Here is a 14,030-nt window from a genome sequence, read left to right on the forward strand (position 1 = left end):
ATTTTAGGAATTATAAATTTACACTGATAACTCCCATTCCAGTCTATCCATTTCAGGTTCTTAGTTGTTTTTCTGCATTTGTACTTATTCCTTGTTGAAAACCCTGATAGTTAGCATATCCTGATTAGTTCATAATAGATCTAAAATAGTCAGCATAGCTTTGTCCATACCACTAGAAAACAGAAGCATACTAAAAAGAGTTCAGGATTTGTTTACAGTTCTTCCTGTTTCAGACCAAGGCTGAGTGGATACAGCTAGATAATATGTTCATAAGAACTTATATTAGTTCTCCCTTTTCCCTGAATTGGTATGATAATGGTGTTCACTTGAGATGAAAATGGTCTGTTTTTATCCAATTTGCTCTCAGTGTTAGGTCATCTTTACCATCTCCATTAATTAAAACTGACTTTATTTTGAATATTCATTATGAAAAGTTTCTGAAGGGTGAAACTATATGAAACTATAGTAAAGTATAAGAAGCATCTTTCTCTAATGGGAAGGACTATTAAAAGTTATATAGGGAACAGCAGATTCATATGCTGATGATATGCTCTAGAAACATGGAAGAAATTAATAATGTAAAAAACAGAGAGGGAGAGATGCTACCTGAAGAGCTAAATGCCTTCTTGAGATATCAGAGATTGGCTTCATAAAATAAGAAAAACAATATCTGTATAGTCCTTATTATTTCCTTAGTGCTATTATAAGCATTTCACATGGTTTAAGTCATTGAAAGCTCACAGTAATTCTGTGGTGTGGTCTTGTAATTAACCCCTTCTTACAGAATGGAAAACTGGAGCACAGAATGGTTAAGAGATTTGTCCAAGGTTGCTCAGCTAGGAGAAGACAGAGATATGACATAACCTCAGAGACACTGTTTCAGTCTTCCCCGTGTCTATTCAGTGGGGTTGGAAGTATCACCGCGTGAAAGATGAACTATAGAAGGAAATACATATGATAGTTTTAATTGCAATTTATTGTTAGTATTTGATCCATCACATTTCACATTTCTTCTCAGATCCTGTTTCTGTGAGTTTTATGTGAAGAGTGGCAATAGATGGTCAATGATGAGAAACCATTCAACATTAACAACCTTCATCATACTGGGACTGACAAATGACCCACAACTGGAGATTCTGGTCTTTTTCTTCATGCTTACTACATATATGTTAAGTGTAATTGGGAATCTGACCATAATTTTCCTTGTCTTGGTGGATTCTCATTTAAAAACAGCTATGTATTTTTTTCTTCAAAATTTTTCTTTCTTAGAAATCTCACTCACAACTTCCTGTGTCCCTGCATACCTGTACATCATATCAAGTGGGAACCAAATCATTACCATCTAAGCCTGCTTCAGCCAAGTATTTTTCGTTATCTTCTTTGGAGCTACAGAATATTATCTGCTGGCTGTGATGTCCTATGACCGCTATGTGGCCATCTGCAAACCCCTGCATTACGTGACCATCATGAACAGCAGAGTCTGCAGGAACCTCATCCTCAGTTGTTGGGTATCTGGTTTATTGATTATCCTCCCATCCCTTTGTTTAAGCCTTAATCTGGAATTCTGTGACTCTGTTATTGACCATTTTTTCTGTGATGCTTCTCCAATACTGAAGAATTCATGCTCAGATACATGGTTCATAGAGCAGCTGGTTCTATTCTGTGCTGTGTTGACCTTCATAATGACTCTTGTATGTGTAGTTCTGTCCTACATATACATCATTAGGACGATTCTAAGATTACCCTCGACCCAGCAAAGAAAAAAGGCCTTCTCTGTTTGTTCATCCCACATAATTGTGGTTTCTTTTGCCTATGGCAGCTGCATTTTCGTATATCTCAAACCTTTAGCCAAGCAAGAAGTGGCCGTTAATAAGGCAGTTTCTCTGCTTACTATATCTGTTGCCCCTCTGTTCAATCCCTTCATTTATACCCTAAGAAATAAGCAAGTAAAACAGTCTTTCCATGACACTCTCAAAAGATTTGTATTCTATTCAAAGAAGTAGTAGAAGAATAAACTGGGAACTCAATATAAAAAAATAAATAATCAGAGTATGGATGGAAATTGAAGGTATTGAGACTGTTAACGCTTGACAGGTGTTAAAGAAAGATGAGAAGAAATTCTAAGAAAGAATACTAAAGGATAAGCATTAAGAGGCAGGCACTTTTATACTCCCCTAAAAGTATGAATATGTTATATCGCGTTCTAAATACAATTCAATCAATTCTACTCAGACTTTGCAAATTTTCACTAGTCATGATTCTTATGTATAGACATGTTACTCCTTTTCTCTCCTTGTAATACAACCTGTTTGAAGTGTCTTCCCTTTTCAAGAAGATAAATTTTCAGAAAATGTAAAACTGTCTTGATCTTCACTCAGGCTTGCCAATGCTGCCTCACAATACAAAATGGTAGTACAAAACGTAATGTAATAATACTCAGTGTTCCTTCTTATCTGAATGTATTTAAAAATGATAATAAAAATACTGGCAAAATTCCCAGCAATACAAAAAGTGTAACTACATAGCCTTTCAAGTTTATTGATAAACTTTCCTCTCTTCTAGTAATTGCTTTAAGAACTCCCAGGAAAGCCAGATGTGATGCAAAAATCATGGGCTTAAGGATCAGATTGCTGGTGATACAGTGAAGATCAAAGGGCCATGATTCTGCAAAGGGTAGATATGATGAAGGGTGAACTGATGATGTGCAGGTAATTTTTCCACTAGGGGCATTTTCAGATTCATGGCTGGGGTGGAGTAAAGGTTCTTCCAAACTCTTCTTTCAAACTCTTCATTTTGTCATTTGCCCAGCAGAGATGTAATTTCCTTCCTCTCCCCTTTAGCTTGGTCAGGTCTATGATTTGCTTTTGATCATGAGAATGTGGTAGACATGAAAGTGCATGATGTGAGAGGTAAGAAGCTTTGTAACTTCCCCCTTCTTTTTGGGAACACGTGCCCTTGGGGAGTCCAGGTGCCATGTGAAAAGCATGAATAACCTGAGGTTGCCATGCAGTGAGGAAGCCCAAGCTAGCCCCCTGCGGAGACCTAGAGAGATGCCTGGTCAGCCCCATCTCTTCAGCCTTTCTCAGCTGTGGTGTTGGCACATGGTTGAAGAAGCCATCATGAGTAAAGAAGCCCACTACAGCCTTCTTACCATTCCAACCCCAGTACCATCTGATTACAACTAAATGACAGACCCAAGAACTACCTACCTCATCCCAGTCAGCCCCTAGAACCATGAAAATAATTGGTTTTAAGTCGATACATTTAAGACACTGAGATTTGGGGTGATTTGTTACAAAGCAATTGATAACTGAAACAAGGGCACAGGAAAGGGCTGCCTGGGGACAGGGGGATTTTTAGAACTTGTGGTGGCTTCCTAGGGCCAGAGTGACAATGTGGACACTCCAGGGGTTGGAAATACCACATACACATCCTTTAAGCTGTAACTTTTATTTTGCTCATCTTTCTACAGTATATTTCAAAGGTATAACTCACACATTTGAGAAACTCCCAAAGCTTTGATATACTAATATTGTATAATAAAATCAATCAGGCCTATTGAAAATACATCACATTTCCAAAGTTTCCAAAGACTATAATAAAAATTATTGGAGTCTGGCAGACTTATCTAAAAATGGAAATACTCTCAATTCATTAGGAAAGCTAATATTTTTAGACTGTTAGGTGCTTGCCATTTTACATTATTGAGAATCATCAAAACAACATTTTACACTGTAACTGTTTACAGGTAAAGAAAACGAGATTCATGAAAGTTTAGATTTATGTGGGGGATGGAAATGTTACTGACAGGGCTGTGCACAGTGCTTGGCTTGCTAAGATATAGATAGAAACTTCCAGAGGGTGTCATGTGACTACTGGATGGGGCGTAGACCCTTGGGATGCCACGGTTTGTGTAAAGCCTTCATCGTTGAAAAGCCACGCGAGTCACCTGCTCCAGCTGTTCCCATGAGTCTGAAGGTGTTTTTCACAAATGTTGTTTTTGCACACTATAGTTCTAAGTTAAACTAAGCACATGGCACACATAGAGCTCTGCTTTGTGTCTCTGATAATAATCAACACTTGAAAACCTTTAACTGTATGAAAGGTTTAAGACTAATCACATCCTGCAACTTTCTGCACTCTTGTGATCTGCACCTATGGTATTTTTAATCATGATGTAAGGATTTGAAGCACACAATAAATATGAGAGAGAACAGGGGAAAAGGTTCTTCGCCTCTGAGCACTGACTCCCTCCTCCTCCTCTCTTGCTGTAAGGTAAGGTGTGGAGTAATCCTTCATCCGTCATCTCAGGGATTGCTAGCCATTCCCAGCAGGTTTATACTGGATGGATCCATGAGTCAAATCCTCTTCTGTGTGACTCCAAAGCTGTGGTAATTCCAGTACCTGTCAGTGGCCCAAGAAACAATCGCCTTTCACCAGGTGATTTAAAAGACTGACTCAGGAAAAGCCTTCATTTACAAAGACAGGCTGAGATTAAATCATGACAGTGGCACATCACAGTAGAACATTTTCTCAGGGAGGGGGAGGTGCCAGCAGCCAGCAGCCGCACTTGGTCCTGGCGCTGTGCTCCGTGGCCATGGGGACCAGCTCCCGGAGCCTCCTCACAGGTGTCACGATACCCCAAGGCTAACAGGCCTCTCAGGCTGGCAGTGGGCAGTGAGGAGATGATGCGAAATGTGCAGGCATGTCAAGATGTCAAGGCCTCCCAGACAGCTAAGGAAAAAACAGAAAATGGGGAGGGGTTCATTGGATGCCAAGAGTTGTAAAGGATTCATTTGTCCCAAGGGGCCAAGGGAGTGCAGTGGGAGTGAGGGGTGGAGGCAGGGTTGAAGGCACTTACCTGAAGTCCTGCATCTCCAGGGCTTTGGTTCTGATTTCTCTGATGAGAATGCTGCTGATCCCACTTCCCCGAGAAGACATTTGCCAGGCCCTGTGTTTTAGCCTTAAGCTGATACTTTGCTTGTGTCCCTGATGTTCCCAGGGCTGGGATCCAGCCACAGCGCTTTCTCATGAGGGAATTTTCACCCATATGCATGGAGGAAAGGTCCACGGCACATTGTAAACTAACAATAAGGGAAGTTTTCAGGACCACACACACACACACACACCACACAAAGTTCCAAGACAAATTAATTATTAAGTCATAACACATCATTGTTTTAATGTAAGAATTTTTAAGTGGTCTTTCAAAAGCTTCTCATACCCTCTTCATTACTTATTAAAAGTAATAGACAAAGAACTTTAGGTTCTCTGTTCACTCCCTCAGGTGCTCTGTGTGAAGTTGTGTTTTGCCATGAACAGCTGAGCTGTCTTGCTCCCCCAGGGGTAGTGTGCAAGTGAGGGCAAAGGGGTGTTTGGGCTTTTCTACTAGATACGTATCAGTTCTATTGGGCTTTCCATCTATTAGTGGATTCCGTGGGAATAATGGCCCAAGATTATAATTAACTATCACCTTACTTTGTAATCAATTGGATGTGACTCAGGAAAATTCTCACAATGAATATTGATCAGGGACTGAACATTCTTTCACTTTTGGGAAACACAACTTTCTATGTCCCTTTACCGGGCTGGATAGTTCTGCTACTGATTAGATAAACATAACATTGCAGAGATGATTATTCATCTTTCTCCATGAGCTAATATATGATTTTTTGCCCCGGGAATCTACATATAATCTGGTATTTTTAAACTTAAAAGGAAAAGTTATTAACTTCTGGCTTCTCTAGTTATGTTTCTCTGGTTTTGTCTTGTCATTGGTGATTTTTAAATTAGATGGTAGCCTACACACTAGGGCAGGAGTAATACTATTAGGATTAATGAAGCTATAGTATTTCCTCTGAACAGTCTTAGGAGCTCTTGTGTGTGCTTTCTTTTTTGGGTGTATTTTATCTTTTTGTCCCTTTTAGGAATTATTATGGAATTATGTTTCTACTTATACATACACATTTTTATTTATAACCTACTTTACTAAATTCATGATTACTGTTCTGATAGAAGCTTTGTTTAGGTTTTAGATGGCTGTGAGAGAAACCTTGCTTTCTCAGAACACTGAACTAGTACAGTCCTGTATTGATTTAGAAGAGGCCACAATTCCACTCCAGGAAGTACTTGTTTTAGTGAGGTTATTTAAAGCTTTAATATCTGGGCAATAGTCACACTAAAAAAAATGTGGCTTTCTGCTCTTTGGTCCAAATCTGGCAGAGGATGACAATGTTTTTCCAAAGGAGAATTCTCCAGAAGATTTTATATAATTATTGTATTAGATTATGTAAGAAAATACTCCCCATTGAAAAAGAAAGAGGGCATTAAAATTAGCAAGTATAGTGCGTGGGGGGCAAGGGGAGGGCTGAGCAACACAGAGAAGACAAGTAGTGATTTTACAGCATCTTACTACGCAGATGAACAGTGACTGTGAAGGGGTATGTGGGGGAGACTTGGTGAAGGGGGAGCCTAGTAAACATAATGTTCTTCATGTAATTGTAGATTAATGATACCAAAATAAAAAAAATAATAAGAAAGAAAGAAAGAAAGAAAGAAAGAAAGAAAGAAAGAAAGAAAGAAAGAAAGAAAGAAAGAAAAGAAAATACTCCCCATTATGACATCTTTGCTGAGACTGTGGATTTTGAGCTGGTTTTGCTTTATTCCATCAAGAACAATGACCTCATGTCCTGCACACTGCCATCCGTTCATAGTCCAGGTATCTGTCCCCAGCATGAGGGAAGTTCGAGTGCCCCAGGTCACTGAAAGGTTAACATCCACAGAAGGCAGAGGGTGAAGTCCAAGCACCTCTGGGCCACCACTGGTGGATGGCTGTTTGCTGTGCATGAAGGAGTTCTATTTCCTGGCCTCAGCTTCTTTCTGTAAACAGCCATGTGAGTTGTGAAACTTGGGGAAGAGAAGGAGTAGACATCTTTATAGATCTTCTGGGATCAGCGAACCAGGTTCCACCGTACCCAGTCCCACAGGGAAGGAGGCTCCAAGTGAAGGTTGGTAGAGCACTCCCAGAGATGCAGGCAAAGCTGTGGTGCATGTGCAGGGGCCAAAAGTAAGAGCCCCTTGTGCCCCAGTCTCTCCTGATACTGAGAGATGTGCAGAGGAGGAGGGGGCACTGAGCTTGGGGGGGAAAAGTCAAAGGAAAGAACAGCTCTCTGCCTGTCTGGCCATCTCCCTGCTCCCTGGGTACCTTTCCCATCCTCTGCTCTCCCTGAGCTCCCAGCTGGAGATGACATGACTTTCTGGCAGCTGTTATAAACCCTAATGTACAAGTGTTAGGACACCTTGGTCTGTTTTAGAGAAAAAGGGTGCCTGAATCCAACTGAGAGGATTAAATCAAGACTCATTGTGAGATGAAAAGTTAAAGTAACCATTGGGATGGAGCCTCTCATTGGTTCAAGGTACACCTATTATAACTCCCATTGCTAAATGTGTTATGAAATTGATGTGTTCCTTCTTGTCCTGTGTATGTCCATAGAGTGTCAGGAAACATTGCCCTGTTCAGGACCCTGTCAAAAGTAGAGAGGTCTGATGGGACAAGCTCCCGAGCCATTAGCAACAATTGAGTGGGTCAAGATTTATTGTAGGTAGTTTTATTTATTGAAGATGTATTTATCTACCCTCCAAGTTTTTGTACATAGATAATTGTGGTCCTTGAATTATCTATCATTTGTCAGCATTTCAGAATATCTATAACTGACATGGTGCACCTTTCATTGCAAAGCAATGTAGCCATGGGCCAGTAGTCATCCTGTTTTATGGATATTCAATACAATCATGGGGTTGTAACTGATAATGAGGAATGTATTGTTTTAAGGGACCAGACGTTTTAAGTGCGTGCAGTATTTCTCCTTGTGACAACTGATATTCCAATAAGGAACTGCCACCAATTGAACAGTGGAGGCGGATCACATGCACACCTTGGAGTCCATAGGCTTCCTCTGCTCACCAAAGTGGTTATCATAAAGCAGTGCAGAACAGGAGACATGAAGAAATCACTATACTGATTAGTGAGCTGGTAAAAGCTGGCGTGTTTAGGCTTATTACCCAAGAGGCTATACAGACGGTTCTCCCAAATGGGCCATTAGTTCTAATGAGACTTTGACTCAGTTGACCTATAGTTATGTAGAAATGGAGCCTGTGACAGAAAGACATTGATACTCATCCAATGTGCCCTGTGGGGTCTTGGATACAGTGCTTGCCAGACACTGCTGCCCAGTATACCTTTTTTTGGACAGAAATTCTTACTAATCAACCACAAGTGTTGTTCTCTCCTGACATCAGTATTTTTGCGTGGGTTAGAGCAAAGCCCCAAGAAGGAAGGTACTGCCCACCAAGCACCCATCTTTAAGTACAAATGGTGCATCTAAGGCAGGAGTAAGTCAGGCTGCACGAAGCAGTGGCCTGAACCCTTCGTGCAGCTATTCCTGTGCTGGAGACTGAGAGTGCTTTGTACTTGTTGGGGTTTGACATATGGAAGTTCTTTGTGTGCCCAGGCTTGGTTTACGCATGGATCAGCCAAGTTAAAGCAAGCAGCCATAGTTGAAGATGATTATGTTAGACCCCTTGTATCTTGGAGTGAATAGTGATTCAGGCTTCCTTGGATTGAAACATGTTGGAGATATGTTTCTTTTCCTCAGTGCCCTGTCCAGGACCAATGTGTGAGAATTTATCCATGATCTGACTTATCTTCACAGGATGCTGCAGATTATCTCTTCATTTCAAGGAACCACTTTATGGAAAACAGGTTGAACTAAGGCACCTGACCATGGTGTCTCCTGTCCCACCACACACTGCATCACCCCGAAGATGAAGCACAGCAAAGGCCTCATAAAAGGCAATTGTTTAACTTGGGTACCAGTGACATCCTGTGAGGATTGGGCACTGGTCCAAAGATGAAGTATGTACTTGAAACAATGATTATTAAAGATAGTGATTCCTGATAGGTTGGATACACAGGCCTAGGATCTAAGTGATAGACAGACAAGTGGCCCTGGCCTCTCTATCTTCAGTGAAGCAGTTGTTAAATTTGTGCTTCTCATTCCTGAAACTTTAGGGTTTGCTGGACTAGAAATGCTAGTATGGCGCGAGTGGGAGAAATATTTCTACCAGGAACAAAATAAGTTTTGCCTGGTCATTTTAGGCTACTTATGCCAGGAGGCAATCCACCTGCTTGGTCAGGGCTTCATGTGCAATAGATGCTTTCAAATGGCCATTGATACAGGATAGAGAGATACGCACTTGTTGCCTGTCACATAGTTTCAACCTCTTATGTCATCTCCAATCTTCATTGTCTCAGTGTTCAGTCTTTATGAGGCCCCAGTAGGTTGCAGGAACTGGTTTGAATCACGAATACATTTTAGGTGTAATGGAATGGCTTTGTTCCAGACCTTTTGATCTCTATGCAGCATCTCTGTTGTTTGGTCCCCAGACATTACCCCCAGCAACTTTATGTACCATGAATGCCTCTAGCAACACAAAATTTGGTGGATGCTATGGCCCAATAGCAGGAGCAGCTGTATTTCAGCCTGAGTCTGCTGCACACCCTCCTTATGCTCACCAGGCTGTATTCAGAGTGGGTACTTTTGAATCACCCGATAAAGCTGTCAGAATTGCATTCCCAAGGGTGATATGATCTGTGCGTAGTCTGTGAAGAAGCCTACCAAACGCTTCAGGTGCAGGAATTAATCATTTCTTCTTTATCCTTAAAGGGGATGTCCTCAAATGCCCCTGATGACGGACCTTTAAAAATTTGCTGATGTAGCAGGCTCCCACTTTTCATGTATAAACTCTTACTTGACATTCAGGACACCTGAAGCTTCCGTTCACTAGGTCTGATTAACACAGTGTCATCATTAAAGTGGACCAGAACGACATGCTGAGGAATGTCCAGATGATCAGGCTCCTTTGGTCTCTAAAGTGATAGAGAGTAGAATAAACACAGTCTTGAGATGTGATTGTGGATGCTTTTCCTGGTCATTGCAGTGAATGCAAAATACTTCAGATGCCAACTTCTCTATAGGAACTGAATAAAGAGAATTCATCAAATGAAATTCTGAATAGCAAGTGTCAGATGTGGTATAGATCTGGTCTGCAAAGCAGCCGGACTTGTTTAAATTTAAGACAGCTGCTATCATCACTATGTTCCAAAAGTTTTGCAGGAAGCAAACCAATAATTTAAGTGAGGCTATGATGGGACCTATAAATCCTGCACTGTTTAAATAATTTAGGGTGCCCCTTATCTTGGCCATTCTCACAGGATGTATTCTTATTTTTGATTTATTAAACTTGGCCAAGGCAGGCAGTTTACTTGGCAGTTACATTTGGTGTTTACTCCACAGGTTGTAAAGTGACCTGTAATGAGGGCTCTGTCATTTCTAACTATGCTTTCTGATGGCACTCAAAGATCAGGAAAATTAAATAAGGTATGATTACAGAAGCACTGAATGCACTGTGAGCTAGTCTTGGGTAAGGACTCCATGTGTCACCTCTTTTCCCATCACCTGAAATATATTGGTTGCATTATAGAATTTTGTATCTGATATATTCCTCAGCTAAGAATCCACCCAATAGTCCCATAAATGTCTAGAATTCTTTCTTCAGTGTCCATCTAATTAGGTACATGCCTTTGGATTTTTTTAGGGAAGGGACTGGAGGATTCAATACCTTCATGTCCTTCAGAGTCTTGCACTGAGGGCATATAGTCTCCCTGTCCTGAAGGAGCTCTGAGCCTGAAAGGTGGACCAGTGCTGAGACCTGGCTGGAGAATCATGAGTTTCCCACTGTGGCTGCTCTATCAGCCTTCTGCTCATGCATTCTCGATCAGTTTTTATTATAGTTAATTGACATCCTTGGTGGCCTTTTTCTATCTCACCTTTACCATCACCATGGTCATCTAGCCATTACCACATATTTCTGCTGATCAGGTGCTCTTTTGTTCCCTACTTTCTCTTCTGGTGTTGTACAATAACTATATTACCTTGCCTCTGACACTTAAGTTCTATTGTCTGGTGTCTGTTTTACTGAAATCCTGTTGTCTCCATTGGCAACAGGGAATCTAGTTCCATAACAGATTCTACTCCTGTAGAGAATCTGAAAGGATAACAAAAATTGTTTCCATGGCGCCCAGTCTCACCAATGCATTCCTTAGTGTTTAATGAAGGTAGGATCCTCTGTGCCTCTCTAGCGTTTAAAGTCAGTTGATGGATTCTCTAGTTTTAGTTTATAAATATATTTCTGCATGCTCACCTTTTGGCAGTTTTGAATCTTAATTCCTTTTCCGACATGGTGGTTTCAGCAGCTCTATCTTATTAACCTTGGTCTATTATTTTATACCTTCAGAGAGCCGTCCCAGCACTATCTTAGCATCATGTCCAGATATCCATGTCTGAGTTTGATCCTGAATTCTCCTTCAATGTCAATAATCTCTTCCTTATCCAGCCTCATAACGTGACTCATCTCCACATTCATCATTGTCAAGATTCAGTCCCAGGCATGCCATTTCAGTTTCTGAAGCCTGTTACTCTTTGATGAATAGCCCCATTCCTTTCATAGTAGAAAACTACTGTGAAGAAAGTGGACATAATCATAGTTGCTGGAATTTTTAAGATGATGATGGGAGTATTATGGAAACCTTCTCTCAATACATTTGAATAGTTAGAGTAGATAATTCTTTAAATTAGTTATATATTATGGGTATCAATTACTCCAAACATAACAGTTTAAAACAACAAACATCTCAGTTTCTGTGGGAAGGTGTCCAGGGTAGAGCTTAACTGGCTGTCATGGGGCTGCAGTCACAGCACCATCCAGCCTGGTCTCATCTCAAGTGTTGGCTCTGAGAGGGTCTGTTTCATAGCAATAAACATACAGGCACACATATCCTTTTGAATAGGGATTTGTTTTCTTCAAGTAGATTCCTAGAAGTATTTCTATTTTTAGTTTTCTGAGAAACCTCCATGCTGATTTTCACAGTGGCTGCACCACTTTACATTCCTACGAATAGTTAGGAGGTTCCCCTTTCTCTGCATCCTTGCCAACACTTGTTATTTATTGTCTCTTGGGTAGAGGTCATTCAGACTGGTATGAGGTGATAGCTCATTGTAGTTTTGAGTTGCATTTCCCTGATGATTAGCATTGTGGAGCAACTTCTCATGTGCCTGTTGGCCATCTGTGTGTACTTTTTTGAAATCTGTTCAAGTCCTCCAGCCATTTTTTAATTGGGTTGTTTGGTTTTTTGGTGTTGAGTTGTCTGAGTTCTTCATATATTTTGGGTATTCACCCCTTATCAAATAAATTACTTATATTCTTCCTAATGTAGGTTGCGTTTTTCTTCTGTTGATGGTTTCCTTTGCTGTACTGAGGCTTTTTACTTTGTTGTAGTCCTCCTTGTTCATTTTTTATTTACTTTCCCTTGCACATGAGATATGCTCAGAAAAAAAATTATGCATGCTGATACTGAAGAGATTTTTGCATATGTTTTCTTCTAAGTGTTTTGTGGTTTCCTGTCTTATCTTTGGGTTTTAAATCCATTTTGAGTGTACTGTGATATGTGGAGTTAGACAGTAACCCAGTTTCATTCTCTTGCATGTAGCTGTCCAGTTTTCCCAACACTATTGAATAGACTGTTTTTTTCCCATTCTATACACATGGGTCCTTTATCATGTATTAATTGAATGTATATTTGTGGGTTTATATCTGTGCTTTCTATTGATCTATGAGTCTGTTCTAGTGCAAGTACTGTGCTGTTTGAGTAGCATTGTAGTGTACCTTGAAATCAGGAAATGTAATACCTCCACCTTTGTTCTTCTTTTTCAGGATTTCTTTGGCTATTCTGGGTCTTTTGTGGTTCCATATGAATTTTAGGATTATTTGCTCTAGTTCATTGAAAAATGCCATTGGTGTTTGATAGGAATTGCCTTGAATTTATAAATTGCTTTGGGAAGGATGGTCACTTTGACAATATTAATTCTTCCTATAAATGAGCATGGGACAGATTTCCATTTATTTGTGTTGTCTTTAGTTTCTCTCATGAGTGTCTTACAGTTTTCAGAGTACAGGTCTGTTATCTTCTTTGTTAGGTTTATTTCTAGGTATTTTATTCTTCTTGATGCAATTGTAAATGGAGTTGTTTTCCTGATTTCTCTTTCTGCTAGTTAATTGTTAATATATAGGGAAGAAACAGATGTCTGTGTATTAATTTTGTATCCTGAAACTTTGCTGAATCCAGTTATTAGTTCTAATGGTTTTTTGATGGAGTCTGTAGGGTTTTTTATATATAGTATCAAGTCATCTGAAAATAGTGACAGTTTTACTTCTTCCTTACAAATTTAGATGCCTTTATCTCTTTATCTTGTCCGATTGCCATGGCTAGGACATCCAGTACTATGCTGGGTAAAATTCATGAGAGTAGACTTTCTTATCTTGCTCTTGAACTTAGAGGAAAAGCCTTGAGCATTTTGCCATTGGGTATAATACTAGCTGTGGGTTTGTCTTATATGGCCTTTATTATGTTGAGCTCTGCTTGCTCTATACCTATTTTGTTGAGAGTTTTTATCATGAATGGTTGTTGAATTTTGTCAAATGCTGTTTCAGCGTCTACTGAGATGATCAGTGGTTTTTAATCCACTTTTTGTTAATTTCTTGTATTACATAGATTGATTTATGAATATTGTACCATCCTTGCAATCTCACTTGGTCATGGTGGATGATCCTTTTGATGGACTTTTAATTTGGTTTTCTAATACTTCATTGAGGATTTTTGCCTCTATGTTCGTCAGGGATATTGGCCTATTTTTTTGGAGTGTCTTTGCCTGGTTTTGGTTAGAGTGATGATGGCCTCATAGAATGAGTTTGGAAGTAATTCCTCCTTCTCTACTTTCTGGAATACTTTAGGAAGGATGTGTATTAGCTCTTTAAATGTTTGGTAAAATTCATCTGTGAAGCCCTCTGGTTCTGGACTCTTGTTTGTTGGGAGTTTTTTGATTACCAGTTCAATTTCATTACTGGTCATTAGT

General features: G+C 40.0%; 1 pseudogene; it reads left to right on the forward strand.

The window, feature by feature from the left end:
* The first annotated feature begins 1,067 nt into the window (after positions 1–1,067).
* LOC130685169 (olfactory receptor 6C2-like) lies at positions 1,068–2,003 on the forward strand (annotated as a pseudogene).
* Positions 2,004–14,030: the final 12,027 nt, after the last annotated feature.

The sequence above is a fragment of the Manis pentadactyla genome, chromosome 10 (assembly GCF_030020395.1).
Source record: "Manis pentadactyla isolate mManPen7 chromosome 10, mManPen7.hap1, whole genome shotgun sequence".
NCBI classification, from domain to species: domain Eukaryota; kingdom Metazoa; phylum Chordata; class Mammalia; order Pholidota; family Manidae; genus Manis; species Manis pentadactyla.